Here is a 17,819-nt window from a genome sequence, read left to right as displayed (position 1 = left end):
ATCCAGGTGATATGAGAGGTCAATACGCCGCAATCATTTAACAAGATATGAGCGCAAAAGTGTTGGACTGGCAATGTTGCAACTCAATGCGGCTACCTACATATCCTTCTAAAGGTATCAATTACTAACCGTAGTTCATCCTCGAATGGATAAGAAACTTAAGTCAACTCGTGTTGCAAGACCCTGGCCAAGCAATATTGGCCTAGTCCGCATAGGTCGTTCCGTCAAAATACATCAAGGTGATGCTTATTTAGTCCACGACATGGTATAGTGATGTCTTCGCATCATATGCCCCATTGGAAAGTCTACGCAACTATAAATGAAGCTTAAGCATCATTTATGCTCTTCTGGATAAGCTATGAAGCTTACTTGTGTATAGTCTGCATATGCACCTTCAACCAACTACCCCTCCCTATATATGTCTTGAGAACATTTCTACAACTAAAACTGGGGGACCACTTTGACACTATCTAAGTACAAATTTGAGGTGATTGTTTCACTATTCATGGCCGTTGTCAAAGCCAAGTGCTGTCAAGCGCCATGATGGATGTATTTCTAACTTTGGCCCATAAACCAACTCTAATGTTTGTTCAGTTACAGATGGTATCAGAGGAAGTTCTGAGATAACTCTAGAGACTGTGTGTAATGGACTTATCAGTTAGTATTTCCTTGAAAGAAAATTGTAAGTTGGAAGTGTAGGCTGCGCCAGTTGGAAAGTAGACTAACATTTGCACATCAAGCATAGAATTTGCTGAGTATTGTGTCGCTGCTTGGCCTAATTTAGGCACTTGACCACTAAAGACTGTCTGGGACAGTTGGATGGTATCCAAATACTCTGACATTTGAGTTGATCATCCTACACTTGTCAACTGGAAAGGGTGTGATGCCAGTGCTAGCGTCTGACAAAACCTGTGGACATTCTGGGAAGCCGTCTGAGACGGTGGGCTAGCATTCGGGGTAGTAAACTGTTGGGGACGATTTAAGACTGGCGGATCCAACTACCCTGGCACTGCATCACATAGTACTGCAGAAAGCATGGCTTGTCATGTTGGATTTTCCCCAACAATCTTAGCAAAAGACCCCGTGAGCTTTGCAAGTTCCTAAGTGTTCGGTATAGGACTGATGCTTAGGGAATCCAGAAACTTTGTGATTTCTGAGCATCTAGTAGACTTTTGCTTAGGAATCCAAATCGAAAAGTTTTTCCACAATAATTTTTTATCTTGAATTTCAGAGACGAAATTATTTAAAGGGGTGAACGATGTGACACCCAGTTTTTTTTAGCATGTTCAGAGATGCGTCATGGCCTGAGGTGAAGCTTCATCTCGAGTTTCTGTTGCGTGTTAATAGGAACATTGGCCTAGAACCAACATGACATCCAGCATAATGCATGCGTAGGAAAAAGCCCAATATCACGTCGAAAATGTGCATTATGTTGGGCGGCCAATAATGTGAATTATATTGGCCAAGGGCCAATAATGCAAATTATATTGGCCAAATGCCAATGTGGCATCAAACGTTGTATCTTGCCAGTTGAGAGGATGGCCTTGAGCAAAGTGGAGCTACTACAACATATTACGCAGTTCATTGGCCTATGAACAATATCGCAACACAATGGTGCATCAAGCCAGAGCAGGCTGGCCGAGATAATGTACAACCATCATGGATGTAAATATTAGAATTGTCCTATCGTGCAAAGTTACAAATACAACCATCATGGCGCTTCACAACACTTGGTTTTGACAATGGTCATGAATAGTGAAGCAAGCACCTCAAAGTTGGACTTGGTGAGTGTCAAAATGTCTCTACAACATATAAAGGGAGGGGTAGTTGGTTGAAGGGGCATGATGAGTGTCAAATATTGCATATTTCTACACCTTTTTTTATTGGCAATTAACTCATCTTTTGCGTTTTAAAATCATATTTTATCCTAAATTTAGAGTTTTTATTGTTTTCAAGAATAAATACTTTTACTAATTAATTATGTATTTTTAGGTAGTAAATAAATCTTGGATGAATTAAGAAGCCAAAAGAGTTGAGAAACGGTGGCTAGTAACTACGACAGAGAGGCAACACCAAGTTCCCGCTAGAAGGCAGTGAAGAGCGTAAAGGAAATATCGCGTAAAGAGCTGCCGCAATCCGCTAGCGCATCTGTTGCAATCCGTTTGCGAACACATGGGCTTGGTAAAGAACACAAAACCATAACCCATATCCGAACCCGTTACATCAAATCTGCTGCACCATTCCAACATCCAGCTGCTTATCCGTCAGAACATCAATATCTGAAGAAACTGCTCAACACCCAAGCCGCCTCTTATTTTCTTCCCCATCGAACAGAAGCCCAACTCTTCTCAATTTCCTCTCTTGTTCAACAGTACCAGTACCACCTTCATCTCCCAATTAATCACCTCCGCCCACCTCTCCGAGCACAACCACCATCATTAACGCAATAATTAAATCTCTAATCGCTACCTCTCTCAATCTTATCAAGAACAGTAACCCTAGAAGATAAGTTTTAGAGAGGTAGAGTTAGGGTTAACTGTTACAGCTGGGGGAGCATCGATTCAATGAAGTTGCAGAGGAATTGAAGACAAGGAAAGTCAAGAAACGCGTTTTGGTGAGTGGGTCTTGATTAACTATCAAATTGAAGGTGAATTGAGTGAAAATTGTGTATAAATAGAGGCTTGCTTCTCTGTAACAAATCATCCAGTTTTAGTCGGATCAATTATCTAGTTTAATATCATTGTTTGCATCTTGTTCATCATGTTCTAATCTTCTTCGCTATGGTTTAGATGAAGCCCTAGCTTTCTACTATGTTATTCATGTTGTATGTGTTGCTCTTGAATACTTAAACTGTTTTAGGATTGATTTAGTCTTAGAACCTCAATATTTTGCTCTCACAGTGTATGCCATGTATTCATTTTAGTTAGAACAACACTATGTTGATTGTGCTGTAACTCAGACTTAGAGACTGTTGTTAATCCCTTGACTAGTTGTGCTTAATTAGACAGTTAGTGCTTCGGATTAATATCTTAGTTGCGATTGAACTATCCATTGGTGAAACACCTTAGGTAAGTGGCAGACTTGAATCTTCACCCTTATCTGTAGAAGGACAAGAGTAATACTATTAGCTGAATCTCTAGTGTAGGTTTGTCGCGGAATCGATAACTCTGGTACCCTCATCTTAAGTGCTTACATCTCTTGTCATTGCACCTTTACTTTCATATTGTTCTACTGCTTTAAAACTTGTTTAATCACCTTGTCGTATCGACACAAACACCCCCTTTTTGGTTACTCTTTGTTCAAAATCAGTTATAATAAACCCTTTGCTTCAACTCAACACCCACCTTGTCCCCGAGGATTGATCTGTATTTGCTCTTTCTACTATAGATGTTGTGCACTTGCAGTTGTTATTGTAGGCTTGTTTACAGACCTATCAAGTTTTTGGCACCGCTGCTGGGGACTCGGTAGCGGTGTAGCTGAGGTTTCTTCGTTACTTTACTGATTTTTAGCTTAGCCTTGTATATGTGTCTGAAATTTTTTCTTTCAATCATTGCTAGTGCAACTTAGTTGTTAACCATCTGTTTATATAAACTGCATTCTTGCATTGTTAGCTGTAACTTTTTCATTTATATCATTATATGTTCACTGCATCTTGTTTCAGTTAAGTTAGTTGCTTCTCTGCCATTTTTTTTTGTAGCTTCTTAGTAGTTTACATCTAATCATATTATAGTAAATTCTAGTCTAATTAATCCACCTGTTCATATATCCGGTGGCAGTAGCTTTTAAAAATTCTAAACCTGTAGCTTTTCAGTTTGCTGCAACATTTTCTTTCATCTCCCTGGGTTGTAAGAGCTCTGTTGTTTCTGTGAACTGCGTCACCATGACATAATATCAGTTTAGGACAATCTGCCGTCTCCTTCCAACCCAGTCTATCTGTTATCATCAACTGAATCTTTTTAATTTTCTTTCAACAAGTTTACCTGCATCTGACATCTCATCAATCTAAAAAAAAATATTTCAGTTGTTTTCTTTTGTCTTTTTAGCTTATAGTAGTCATATAGTATCTTATTCGTATCCTGTTAATATTTGTGTTAGTTAACTTTTGTTTTCTTTTTACTTTCGATAGTCTCATCTTGGTAGTGTAGCGTAACTATGTAGCATCTTAGTGGTAGTGGTGTTCTGTAGCTTAGTTTAATAACATATATCCAATTATATTGTTTCAACCAGTATCATCTGTAGTTTTACTGTCATATTATAGTTTAGTTAATTTTATTTTTTCATATATCTTGCATCACTTTAAAACTGTCTGTCTTTGCATCCTGTAAAATCTTAGTAGCTGTAGATTTTCAGTTTCAGTTTCATCAGCATAACTGCATCTTGTTTTAGTTTTTCAGTCAACTGCATCATTGTCTTATCTCATATCTAGATTAAGTTGTGTTACATGCATCAGTGTCTTGTCATACCTACTTCAGGTTAGTTAAAACTAGTTTCAAACTGTTGTAGTCATTTTTAAGTGCATCATGTAGTCTAGATAAGTGACTCTGTTAAAATTCTCTTTTGTTTGTACTTTTTAAAATATTCTGTCATCTGCATCTTAGCCTGTACATAGTTGTATGTCATAGTATTCTGCATCTATAGTTTTCCAGTCCATCTGAGTCACTTTAGTGGTGAACATTTTGTAGCATAATTTAGATTCCGAGTCCTCTTTCATGTAAACTGTATAACCAGGTCAAGCATCAGTAGAAGTTAGTATATCAACAAATAAGTAATTGCATTTCACTCCCCTGTAATATATCCAAACATTATGCATATCATCTCTGTTCTTTTTACATTTGCGACCTATCTATACTTGCATCTGTCTGTCCTGCTCAGATCATTCGGTAAGTGATTTCCTAGTTTGTCAGATAATACATCAGTTGGTTCATCAGTGTTACACAACTACTTTCTGAGTTTCTTTGCTTTACCTGCCCATTCCCGAGAACTGAATCTGTTTTATAAGTAACCAGGTACCTGAACTTTTGATGTGCAAGTCAAGTAGGAGAAGAAAAAGGACCGAAGCAAACTGGGATTGTCCTGCCTAAACCCGTTTTATACTGGCGGTATCGTACTCGAACCTCTTTTTACTTGTTATTGTGTGATTAATACAACATGTTTAGCTAATGCACTGGCAAACCCTACTGAGCTTTATTCAACCCCTGCGATATTTGGCATATGTGTGCATGTTCCTGAGACACTTAAGAGACATATTTGCTAGCTGGAATTGTATTCTCTGTGCATCCTTAATCACCTGAATCTGATTGCTACTTCCATAAGTCCTTATTCTTTGAGTTATGCATTTATTGCTCGTCTAACCAGTACAACATACTAGTTCTGTGTGCATACTTCTGAGTTTTAGCTTTTGGATTCTCGTGGCATTGTTTCCCTGAATTGTGATTGCATGACTGTCTGGGTGTTATAATATGTTGACTGGTATACATGCTAGGCTATGATTGTCACTTTCCGTGACCAAACAAACCGACTAGTTAGAATTATACAAGAGGATATTGTTGATATTCGCAGTTCTGAAGTAGACAGCCCTGACCAATCTGAAACAATGGGTGAGGAACTGAACCAACCCCGTAGTCTCAAGGACTACATGTACCCAACAAGGGCAAGCCAACCCGCGTTCATTATTCTACCAGCTGATGCTGGTCAATTTGAACTAAAAGCAAGCACGATTCATATGTTGCTTGTGTTTAGAGGGGTTGATGTTGAAAACCCTTACCACTATGTAAGAGAATTTGAGAAAATCTGTGGGACTCTGCGTTTCAACCAAATGTCGGAAGAGTCCCTCAAACTGAGACTATTTCCTTTCTCTTTGAAAGAAAAAGCCAAGTCCTGGATGTATGCCCTCTAACCACAGTCCATTAGAACATGGGATGACCTTACGAAAGAGTTTTTCAAAAAGTTTTTCCCAAATCATAAGACTGCGACCATTCGTCAAAGTCTGAATAGTTTTGTGCAATTAGATGGAGAGACTCTAGCCAAATATTTGGAGAGGTTCAATGAATTGTTGCTCCAATATCCTCACCATGGTTTTGAAAAAAGGAGACTTGTGTAGATTTTGTATGAAAGTTTAGATGTCAGAATCTGAACCACAGTTGAGTCAATATGGAATGGTGCATTTATTGATAAAAGTGCCAATGAGGCTTGGACTTTCTTAATCGAAGTCGCTGAAAAGACTCAGCAGTGGAAGTTCATCCGTGAACCTAAAAAGACTACCCTGTAGCTAATGTCCATAGAATTGAGTCCGACTTTGAAGGAAATGCAAAAGTTGTATCCTTAGTTAGGAGAGTAGAAGCGCTAGAGCTGCAGAAGAATGTGAAAACTACTGCCTCTACTCTTCGTGACCAAATTGAAACTGCCATTTGTGCGGCATGTCACAGTTCAGACCACCTAGTGGATAGTTGTCCAGACCTACATGCATTTCAAGAATATAAACTTGAGCAGGCTAATGCTTTGTATTATAAGCAAGAGAACAACCCTTATTCTCAGACCTACAACCCAGTGTGGAGAAATCACCCTAACTTTTCATGGTCTAAAGAGCCCGTACAAGGGGGTACAACGAGCAATAACCAGGGATATTCGTATCCTAGAAACTCCCAAGTGCAACATACTCTCAGTACCCTGTAGAGAAAAAGCCTAGCTTTGAAGACAGTACATGTTGACTCAAAATGTTTTACAACTTCAAAAGACCACAGATTAATGTTTCGCAAGTCTAGAACTTAAAATGTGTCAAATTTGTAATGCATTAAATGAGAGAGAAAAGGGTAAACTCTCTAGTCAACCCCAACAAAATCCAAAAAATGCATTTCAGGCAAGTACGCCAGCATGCAATGAGTCATCACATAATCAAGTGAATGATGTCACCGCTCTTCGTAGTGGTAAGGTTGTTGATAACAATGTAGGTGTACCACAATCACTTGAGTCTAAATCAGACAGTGCATACAACTCCACAGAAAACACCCATTGTGGAAAGGGAATCTGAGCATGATAGTGACTCTAAGAATTTCACTGATGCTAATGCTTCTTTACTATCTTTTGTGCATGTTGCTCCATTCCTACAAAGATTGGTGAAGCAAAAAGGGAGTAACCAGTAAAATGAGATGTTAGAAATGTTTAAGCGAGTCAATATAAATATTCCTTTTCTCGAAGCAATCAAACAGATACCTGCTTATGCTAAATTCTTGAAAGATCTGTGCACACAAAAACAGAAACATCATGTGCATAAGCATGCCTTTCTCACTGAGCAGGTGAGTTCAATTATTCAAAACAAGACCCCACCTAAGTTTAATGACCCATGTAGTCCAACTATCACATGCACTATAGGTGACCATACAATTGATAGGGCTTTGTTAGACTTAGCGCAAGTGTGAATCTTCTGCCATATTCTGTATATGAGCAGTTAAGTCTTGGGGAGCTGAAACCCACCCCTATTACGTTGCAATTAGCGGACAGATCTATAAAAATCCCTCGTGGTATTGTTGAAGATGTGTTGATCAAGGTTGATAAGTTTTATTTCCCTATGGACTTCATTGTTCTAGACACTCAACCTGTGCAAAACCCAGACTGTCACATTCCTGTCATTTTGGGACGTCCTTTTCTAACGACGTCCAATGCTATCATAAATTGTCATAATGGAGCGTTGAACTTATCATTTGGAAACATGACTATGGAATTAAATGTTTTTCGGGTTAGCCAACAACCTGTGGATTTCGATGATAATGAATTGCATGAGGTTAATATGATTGAGAGTCTGATCCAATACTCATTGCCTGATATCTTATCTGTGGATCCTTTGCAAGCATGTTTAGATAACTTTGACTTAGATCTTTTTGATTCTGAGTACATTAGTGAAGTACACTCTTTGCTTGAATGTGTGTCTCCCATGGATATTGCTAAATGGCAGACTGCTGCGGAACCACTTCCACTCTCTGATTCCAAATCTGCCTAATCACTTGTCAAACCACCTAAGCTTGATTTGAAGCCATTGCCTGATAGTTTGAAATATGCTTTTTTAGGCTCTTCTGATACTTTGCCTGTTATTATTGCATCATGTTTAGACACAAAACAGGAAAGCAAATTTTTAGAAGTTCTTAAAGAACATAAAGAGACCTTAGGTTGGACCATCTCAAACCTTAAAGGTATAAGTCCCACAATTTGCATGCATCACATAAATCTTGAAGAAAATACTAAACCATCTAGGGAAATGCAAAGGAGACTTAACCCCAATATAAGAGATGTTGTTAAAAGTGAGATTTTGAAATTGCTTGATGCGGGTATCATATACCCAATTCCAGATAGCCAATGGGTCAGTCCCATCCAAGTTGTACCCAAAAAGTCTGGCATTACTGTAGTTCAAAATGAAATCAATGAGCTACTCCCCACTCATGTAACCACGGGGTGGCGAGTCTGCATTGACTATAGGAAGTTGAACACAGTGACAAAGAAAGACCATTTTCCTCTTCCCTTCATTGACCAAATGCTAGAAAGATTGTCGAGACACGATCATCATTGTTTCTTAGATGGCTATTCGGGTTATAACCAGATTCATATAGCACCTGAAGATCAACCAAAGACCACATTTACCTGTCCTTATAGTACATTTGCTTATCGTCGCATGCCTTTTGGGTTGTGTAATGCACCTGCTACTTTACAATATTGCATGATGAGCATTTTTCCTGACATGGTAGATAAATTTCTTGAGATTTTCATGGATGATTTTTTTGTCTTTGGGTCTTCTTTTGATGAATGTTTGCATCCTCTTACTCTTGTGCTGATTCGATCTAAAGAAAATAATTTGGTTTTAAATTGGAAAAAAATGTCACTTTCATGGTTAACTCAGGCATAGTTCTAAGGCATATCATCTCTGAAAAGGCATAGAAGTAGAAAAAGCCTAAGTTGATCTCACTCAAAATTTGCCTCAACCTCGCTCTGTGAGGGAGATAAGGTAATTCTTGGGCCATGCCAGTTTTTACCGGCGATTCATCAAAGACTTTAGTAAAATTTCAAGACCCTTGTGTAGTCTTCTTGCAAAAGATGTTGCATGTGTGTTTGATGACGCTTGTAAGAAAGCATGGGAGCAATTGAAAGCTCTTCTCACATATGCCCCTATAGTCAGACCACCCAACTGGACCTTACCATTTGAAATTATGTGTGATGCGTCTGACTATGCTGTAGGAGCTGTTTTAGGTCAGCCAGTAGACAAACTCCCTTATGTGGTCTACTATGCTAGTAAAACACTTAATGATGCTCAACTAAACTATTCAAGAACTGAGAAAGAACTGCTAGCTGTTGTGTTTGCATTAGATAAGGTTAGATCTTACTTGATAGGGTCTAAAGTCATCATATATTCTGACCATGCTGCATTGAAATATCTTCTGTCTAAGAAAGATGCTAAGGCTCGTCTAATTCGATGGATACTCTTGTTACAAGAGTTCAATCTCGAAATTCGAGATAAGAAAGGGTCTAAAAATGTTTTTGCTGATCACTTGTCTAGGTTGAATATTGAATCTGTTGACGAATCCTTGCTTATTAGAGAATCATTCCCTGACGAACAATTGATGCTTGTGTCTTAAATGCCTTGGTTTGATGATATTGTTAACTACCTTGCTACAGGTAGAATGCCTTCGCATTGGTCTAGGCAAGACCGCTCTAAATTCTTGGCTGAAGTAAAATATTTCTTCTGGGATGACCCGTACTTGTTTAAATACTGTCCTGACCAACTCATTAGAAGATGTGTCCCCAATTCTGAATAAAAAGATGTCATCTCTTTCTGTCATGACCATGCATGTGGAGGCCATTTTAGTGCCAAGAAAACTGCTGCAAAGATCTTGCAGAGTGGTTTCTATTGGCCATCATTGTTCAAAGATAATCCTGCATTCTGTGTTGCTTGTGACCGATGCCAGAAATTAGGAAGTATCTCAAGAAGAAACATGATACCCTTACAACCTATTTTAATTGTTGAATTGTTTGATGTGTGGGGTATTGATTTCATGGGTCCCTTTCCTAACTCTGAAGGTAACCTATACATTCTTGTTGCTGTTGGTTATGTCTCTATGTGGGTAGAAGCCATTGCCTCCAAAACAAATGACCATAAAGTAGTGCTTTCTTTTCTTAAAGAAAACATTTTTTTCTCGTTTTGGAACACCTAGAGCCATAATCAGTGATTGTGGTACTCATTTTTGCAATAGACCTTTTGAATCACTTACGCGCAAATATGAAATCACTCATAAGGTAGCAACACCATACCATCCTCAGACCAGTGGCCAAGTAGAAGTTTCTAATAGGGAAATTAAGCATATTCTTGAAAAGACTGTTAATCCTACTAGGAAAGATTGGTCTTTACGTTTAAATGATGCTTTGTGGGCCTATAGAACTGCATATAAAACTCTTATTGGCATGTCCCCTCATAAACTCGTGTATGGTAAAGCCTGTCATCAAACCTGTAAAGTTAGAATATCGAGCATATTGGGCTGTTAAGAAATTGAACTTTGATCTTGATAAGGCTGGTACCCAAAGGAAACTTCAACTCAACGAGTTAGAAGAAGTAAGAAAAATGCATAAGATAGTGCCAAAATGTACAAAAATATAATGAAAGTGTTTCATGACAAGCACATTTTGCACAAATCTTTCACACCTGGCCAAAAAGTTTTATTGTACAATACTCGTTTGCATCTTTTTCCAGGAAAATTACGTTCTCGATGGTCAGGCCCGTTCTTGGTTCGTACTGTTTTCCCTCATGGAGATGTTGAAATCGAAAATCTAGCAAACAAGAACATCTTCAAGGTCAATGGTCAGAGATCGAAACCAATTCTGGAGCATCTTCCACCAGAAGTTGAGACCATAGACTTGGAAGACCTTGTCTATGTGGACTAAAGTGGTTCACATGTGTACATACATATGGATTACAAATCCATTCCCTTTCCCTTTTCTGTTTCTTTTTGCATAATTTCTTATGTGTGCTAACCAAAATTTTTGTCCTATCGTTCTATATCTTGCTGTTTGCTTTCAAAGCATTCATCCACTTCTGGTTTAGCACCATCCTTTTTGCATCTGGTAATCTCTTTCCTTTAAATCTACTCTGCACTGTTCTCCTGGTATGTTGTTATAATTTTGCTCATATGTTGAAACATTGAGGACAATGTTAGATTTAGGTTTTGGGGCGTATTTTGCATATAGAGTTTTTAGTCTTTTACTTTAAAAAAATAAAAAAAATATTCAACATCTTTGTAAATATTTGCATAAAACCTCCAACTTGTAGAGATTTCAGAATCACTAGCATGCTTCTAGCTATGTTTACATAGAGAGTCTGACCGAAATAACAGAACTTGGAAGTACTAGAGAACACAACCGGATTTCTTAGTTGTTAGAGCGTTAAAGTTGGATTTAAACATGTCGGTGGGAAATTAGGTGTAGCAAAGATATTTGGTATTAGAGTTGTGATCACCTTTAGTGGAGACTACCTATTTTTTACATCAAGCGAGTCACCGACCTTCATTTTTTGTGACTATCTAAAAAGTCCTTTTCGAGTGTGTGTCACCGTACGTTAATTCCGGGTAGGAATGGTGAGCTACCCAACTTCGCACCACTTTCAATACTATTTTTGATCTCTTGAGTGCTAATTTTGTCAATCATGAGGATGACGTCTAAAGAGGAAAACTCCTTCTTGTAGTTTAATTTGCAGTTAGCACCATTATCTCTCTCTCGACAACATCCACAGATCCATAGAAACACATCATCATCAACGAGCAGGTCAACGTCATATTTTATGAAGAAAGATTGAAATTCTCCAAGGTTTATATGGAACAATACAAGGAAAAGTGAAATTCTTATTCAAAGTGAAGATACAGTACAAAGAGCAGAATTCTATACACATTTGAAGACGTATTTTACAAGAGCAAAGAAAATAAAATAAGATGAGAATCAGTGAAGTTTATGAAATCAAGACAATACAAGGTGGAAAATTGAGCGATAAAGTCCTTCATACATGGATTTAGTAGTTTCATTATTTATTTTGTATGCTTGAGAGTCTTCTCTTCTGATATACGATTCTCTCAAACTAGATCGAAATATCGACGGGGATCTTTTGAATGTTTGTAGACCTAAAGACGTCTTGTGATAATCCATCGTTAATAGACTTTGTTCTGTGTGTGCTTGATCACAAGAGATTCAAGTTGTTTGTGTGCAGGTGTTTATTGAATATCTAAGAAGATTTGAAGACAAAGAAGATTTCTTATTTGAGTTCATAATCTTTGGTGTGCACAAAACTTGATCGGCCGGGGATCCAACTATAATCGGTTTATCTTTTGATAGATTGGGTTGATTAGTTGAGTAGATCGACATCAATACATTTCTTTGTGATTAATAGTATTGATTGTATAGTCTAAACAATTACCTTGGTAGTTGTTAAATAGATTTATCTAAGAACCGACAAAGGAGTTTATTGGGATAAACGGAAGAGCCTTTTGTCAAACTCATATCACGTTGTTTGAAAAGAGTTGTTACCGAACAGATTTTTTGTTCCTTTACCGTTTGGAATATGAACCAATGGAATTGTTCCAAGTGCGTGACTTATTGCAAGTTGGAGGCGCAGGGATACTGAGGGAACTAGGTGAACTATAGGTTTAGTTGCTTGGTATCAACTATACGAAGTTGGTTTAGGTTTTGTATAGCGGCTTAATTATGAGAGTATTCAATTCTGGACAAGGTCCCGGGGTTTTTCTGCATTTGCGGTTTCCTCGTTAATAAAATATTGTTGTGTCTTTTATTTTTCTATTTCCGCAATTATAATTGTTTTTATTATAGTTATAAGTAAAATACACAAATGTTAATTCCTAATTACTTAATAATCAATCATATAATGTTTGGTTAAGTCCGAACCTATTATCAAGTAATCATACTTCGTTGTTGTATTGTATCGATCTTGTATCTATAGTCAATCACGCAAATTAGCTCGTTGTCGTATTGTCTTGATCTCGTGTCCATAGACGATCACACGAAGTGTGAACCGACTCTTTGTATTATCTCGACTCAGTCCATAGACAATCGCTTTCGGAGAAAGGACTTATAGGTGGAATTTTTTTAGATTGGGGTATATTTGGGTACCCTCGTCTTTTCAATTGGTATCAGAGCAGGTAAACACGAAAAGATCTAACAATATGTTTTTGGTGCGATCCAACCTATAAGAAATGAATCTATGTGTGATTCAGTTAATGTAGATCAAGAAGATGATATACCTCAGAAAGGATGTTTGTTTTCAAAACCTGATAAACAGCTCAGCACTGTTAGTTCACTAGTGGAATGCAACTCAGGAAATATTAACCATGATGAGTTAATAAGAAAACAAATACTTGTGACAAACAAGTCAAATTCATATGAAATTGATGAGATTAAATTTTTTATAAAGCTTGCAGAAAAGTATAATCTAAAAGATAATATATATTATCCATCTGCCGAAAAGATCATCGGAGAATCTTTGATTCATGAAGATGCTGAATCTAATGTACTTGACTTTGTTCAAGACAAAAGGGATATATTAGTTAAAACAAGGATATGTGATTCTAATCTCCAGAATCTCTTAACTAATATACAACGTTGTGATTCTAATAGTCTAACAGCTTACAAGAATCAAAATAGATGTGCTTCAAGGGGTAATCCTATGACTAGTATCCAGTCAAGACCTTATGTCATCTATTATGACAATGATTATCTCTTAGACAGAGGAAAAGACCAGCTCAAGTATACAAAAACAAATATTTGAGATCATGCTATTTTGTTATTGATCAAATGTCTAAAACAGAATCCAAGAAACAATCTCATCAAATGTTGTCAAGAAATTCCTAGGTCGATATAAGATTTCTGATTATTTCACGACTCAAAAGATTTCAAGTCACGCTTATGATCCTGTTTATTTTATTGATCATTCTGTTAAATCAGATCACTCCAGATATGACTTATTAAAAGAAGTTTATTCTTGGAATAATCCCAAAAGGGAAGATACTCGAAAATATCATGACAGATCATGTTCTACAAAATTTGAGCTATCACAAGCTCACTCCAACAACTGATGTTGGTGATCGGAATTTCCCTAGATGTGCTCGATTTAAATAAATTGGAAGTTCTTAAAAAGGAGCACAAGAACATGAAGGAGGTAATATACTATACAATCTATCTGTATCATGAATATCTAAAGAATTTTTCTAGATTTGGAATACTTCTTCTACTTTTAGAAACATACTTTCGATGTTCGAGAATTCATGACAAAATGGGGCAAGATATTGTCAAACCCTCTTAATTGCATTAATTTGGAAAAACTCTCAATGTTATTTCCGTAAGTATATATTTATCAAATAAAAAAAATACCTTGATTAGGTATGAGTAAAACTTGGAAACCAAGTCCTATTTGATATATATAAAAACCATCTTAAGAACTGATTCCTTTCTCAAGTTTTTGACGAGGTTCAGGATGGATACAAATATTATTGATATTGGTTCACAATTGCAAAAGCTTGAAACCTGTCCTCCCACTGAGATTAAGTACTATTTCTCAAGGGAACACAAGAAGAATCACATATCTCGTGATCTCATGTTCTATTTAATGAGGGACTTTGAAATTGCTCAAGAACAATTGGAAGCTTCTGTAAAGAATGAAAAATGGCTTGAATCAACTCTTTTGAAGTTGATCGTTGAGGTGAACCTCTTGAAGAGAAGACAAAAGAACCTGATTTCTCAAGAATCTTCAATAAACAATAAGAGCACCTCTAGAGATTAAGTCATGTACTGCAAGATTTAATCCTAAAAAATAGACTTCAGTTTTTTATTTCTTTCTTTAATTGTATAAGGTCTATTCTGAATAAAACTATCTATTATTTATGAATAAAATTATTATTTTAGAATTTTTCTTGTGATAGTTTTTCGATTACATAGCATGTGCTTGAATGTTTTATATTATTGTTATGTGTTTATGGGATGTTTGATTTCGGTTTTCATAACCTTAATATTCGATCTCATATTGTGTGAACCCTTATGGTTTGGGTGACTTTTTTGTTTAGTGGGATTAAGTTCTATCCCATGTTGGTAGGCTTTATCAAAGGATCATAAGGGGTTCCGATTGAAACTCATGTGTGAAAAGTCACAATATGTTGAATCATTTTTGGTTTAGCATAAAAGCATATGTATTTCGGGTTTTCAACTTTTGCTATGCATTAGTTAAAACCGATTTTGAACCTTGCTATGGTAAAGGTTGCCTTTTGTTGTTGTTCTTTTGTCTTGCGAGAGGATGACAACATTAACGGGGGAGAGTTCTAATGTGAACTTGCGCTTAATGACATATCTTTTGGGGTGAAGAGGATACGGAGCTTGAGGTAACGAATTTGTTAGTTAATAGTTTTCCTGTTTAAGAAAAGCTTGATTTTGTTTCATATATTTTGCTTTTGCTTAACAAAATTTTGGTACAATTGATGTTTATTCCATTATGTGTGTATGGATGTGTGTGTATGTGATTCAATTGTTTCCGGTTGATAAAAACTACTGTTATCTTGCTTTATTGTTTGGTATCAATTGTTTAGGCTTAACGAAATTTCGGTGCAATTGCGGTGCTTTAATGTCTATGTTTGTTTCAATTGCTTCCAGTCGAGGTAAATAATTATGCAAGTTGATTTATTTGGTTTGTATGAATTGTTTATGGCTTAACAAAAAAGTTTTCAGGATCAATTGTTTAGTCCAATTCGATTCCGGATAAAAGAAACTAAGTTAATCCTGACCTTAGTTAGACTTATCAAAGTGGAGGATTTGGTTATTCAAGTGTAATCAAATGCCTTAACAAGAAATACTAGTTAACTAACCTAGTACTTGTCTTGTTTAAAGTGAAAGGTCTAAGTTATTGTTCGAACAATTAGAATCTGATGAGAAACATAGAGTAAATTCTAATCTTTATTTTGGTCTTATCAAACAAGTGATTGTATTTGTACAATCGGTTTAGCAAGAGAACTAAGGTGCTTAGTCAATTTTGATTTTCTAAACTATTAGGGAAATTTTTTTCGGGCAATTGTTTCCTTGGTAACATATCAAAATAAAATTACTTTGTAATTTCGGTTTTGATATTGGTTATCTAAAATGGTATGCGGAACCCTTGTGCTCAACTCTTATAGGTTGCAAGTCTTTTAAGATTTGTAAGATCCTTTCGGTTTGTCCTTTATTTGCTCGTACCTTTGTCTTTTTGTGACAAAAAGGGAGAGAAATATATGGAGTAAAAAAGTGATTTGGTATCACTAAGGAAAGGACAATGGTGCTTAAACGTTATATATATAACGAAAGAGTAAAGCATAAACTAAGGGGGAGTAACATATCATATTGATATTTGTGGTTATCTTAACTACAAAGGGAATAACAAATACGTGCGGATTTAAAATCTACCTATCTTACCTTTAGGGGGAGTATTAGCTTTGTTATTATAATATCAACAACGACATTTGTGGATTGAATATATACAGGTTAGCGTGCTGTTGAAACTTGGAATCAAGTGTATGTATAATGAATTCTTGTAATTTGTTTATCCATATGATGTAAGAGTTTTGTCACTAAAATTGACAAAGGGGGAGATTGTTAGAGCATTGCTCGGTTGAACCCACCAAACGTTGGTATGTCAAGTTTGGTTGTCATATTTTAGTGAACCAAAACTCATTTAAAGAGTCGCTTGATTATTTACTAGAGTCAACTTCGTATAGGTTAGATAGAAAGTTATTAGGATATGAGACTTACAAGTATTACTCGAAGACCTGAAGAATGTGAAGAAGTAAAGAGCTACAACGACGACACCATCCTTCCTCTTGAGGTTAGTAATATTTTGACTTGAATTGTTTCATTCCTAACGTATTTTAACATAACTGCGAAGCTGTGAATGATTATTCTCTAGTTAGACGTAGTATCAAGGAATTATAATACGAAGTATAACACCTATCTTTTGAACTTCGTATATAAGACATCGAAATAATCATACGAATTCTATTGTGATTATGTGTATGGGTATGGGTGAAGATTTCGTCCTAGGAAAAAATGTTTTACATTCGTTTAAAGGAAGTACAATTCATAAACTTGTTTTGTGAATCGAAAGGGAAATCGCTAGGCTTATTGGTATTTTTATTCATTGAAAATCTTTGGATTACCAATATGTGTGTTTAGTATAACCGCTCATAACTTGTTTATGTATCTTGGTAAAACTATTCACAATGCCTGACTTATGTATCTGTATGACTTTTATTAGTGAAAGCAATCTTAAGTAATCACCTGAGATGGTATGATCGATATTTGTAATTGGTGTGACCATTACTAGTCATTGGCTAACCGATCCTAGAACTTGGTGGGACTAATCACAAGATGTGTAATCCATCCTTGTAGTAGGTTAACAAGTTTTAGTAGTTGGTGCAACCGATTCTATAATTTGTGCAACCGATCACAAGTAAGTACCATAAATAGTGGTAACCGATCTTGGTACTTAGTTAACCATTTTATGGAAACTAGTGTAACCGATCCTAGTAGCCACTTGGAGGTAGAACCGAACTTGTGTTTGGTAGAACCGTTAAACCCATTAATGGTGGTTGAATTTTTTTGATCAATCACATAGTTCTTGGAAATCATATGAACCAATTCTAAACTCGTTTGGAAGTGTGGCAAATCGGTTCCAAGATTGTAAATATGAAAAAGGATTTACAAAGTAAAGATGTCGACATACTTTGAACATGTGCAGTAATTCTTATCTATTATTGTTCAAAGATATTCCT

General features: G+C 36.4%; 1 long non-coding RNA gene across 1 annotated transcript; it reads left to right on the top strand.

Moving 5' to 3' along the window:
- The first annotated feature begins 2,333 nt into the window (after positions 1 to 2,333).
- LOC113286326 lies at positions 2,334 to 11,022 on the top strand. The gene is made up of 3 exons (XR_003329221.1): positions 2,334 to 2,614; positions 5,007 to 5,099; positions 10,727 to 11,022. It is a non-coding gene; the product is annotated as an uncharacterized LOC113286326 (long non-coding RNA).
- The last annotated feature ends 6,797 nt before the right edge of the window (positions 11,023 to 17,819 follow it).

This window comes from Papaver somniferum, chromosome 6 (genome assembly GCF_003573695.1).
Source record: "Papaver somniferum cultivar HN1 chromosome 6, ASM357369v1, whole genome shotgun sequence".
Classification (NCBI taxonomy): Eukaryota; Viridiplantae; Streptophyta; class Magnoliopsida; order Ranunculales; family Papaveraceae; genus Papaver; species Papaver somniferum.
This window is presented reverse-complemented; position numbering and strand designations above follow the sequence as displayed.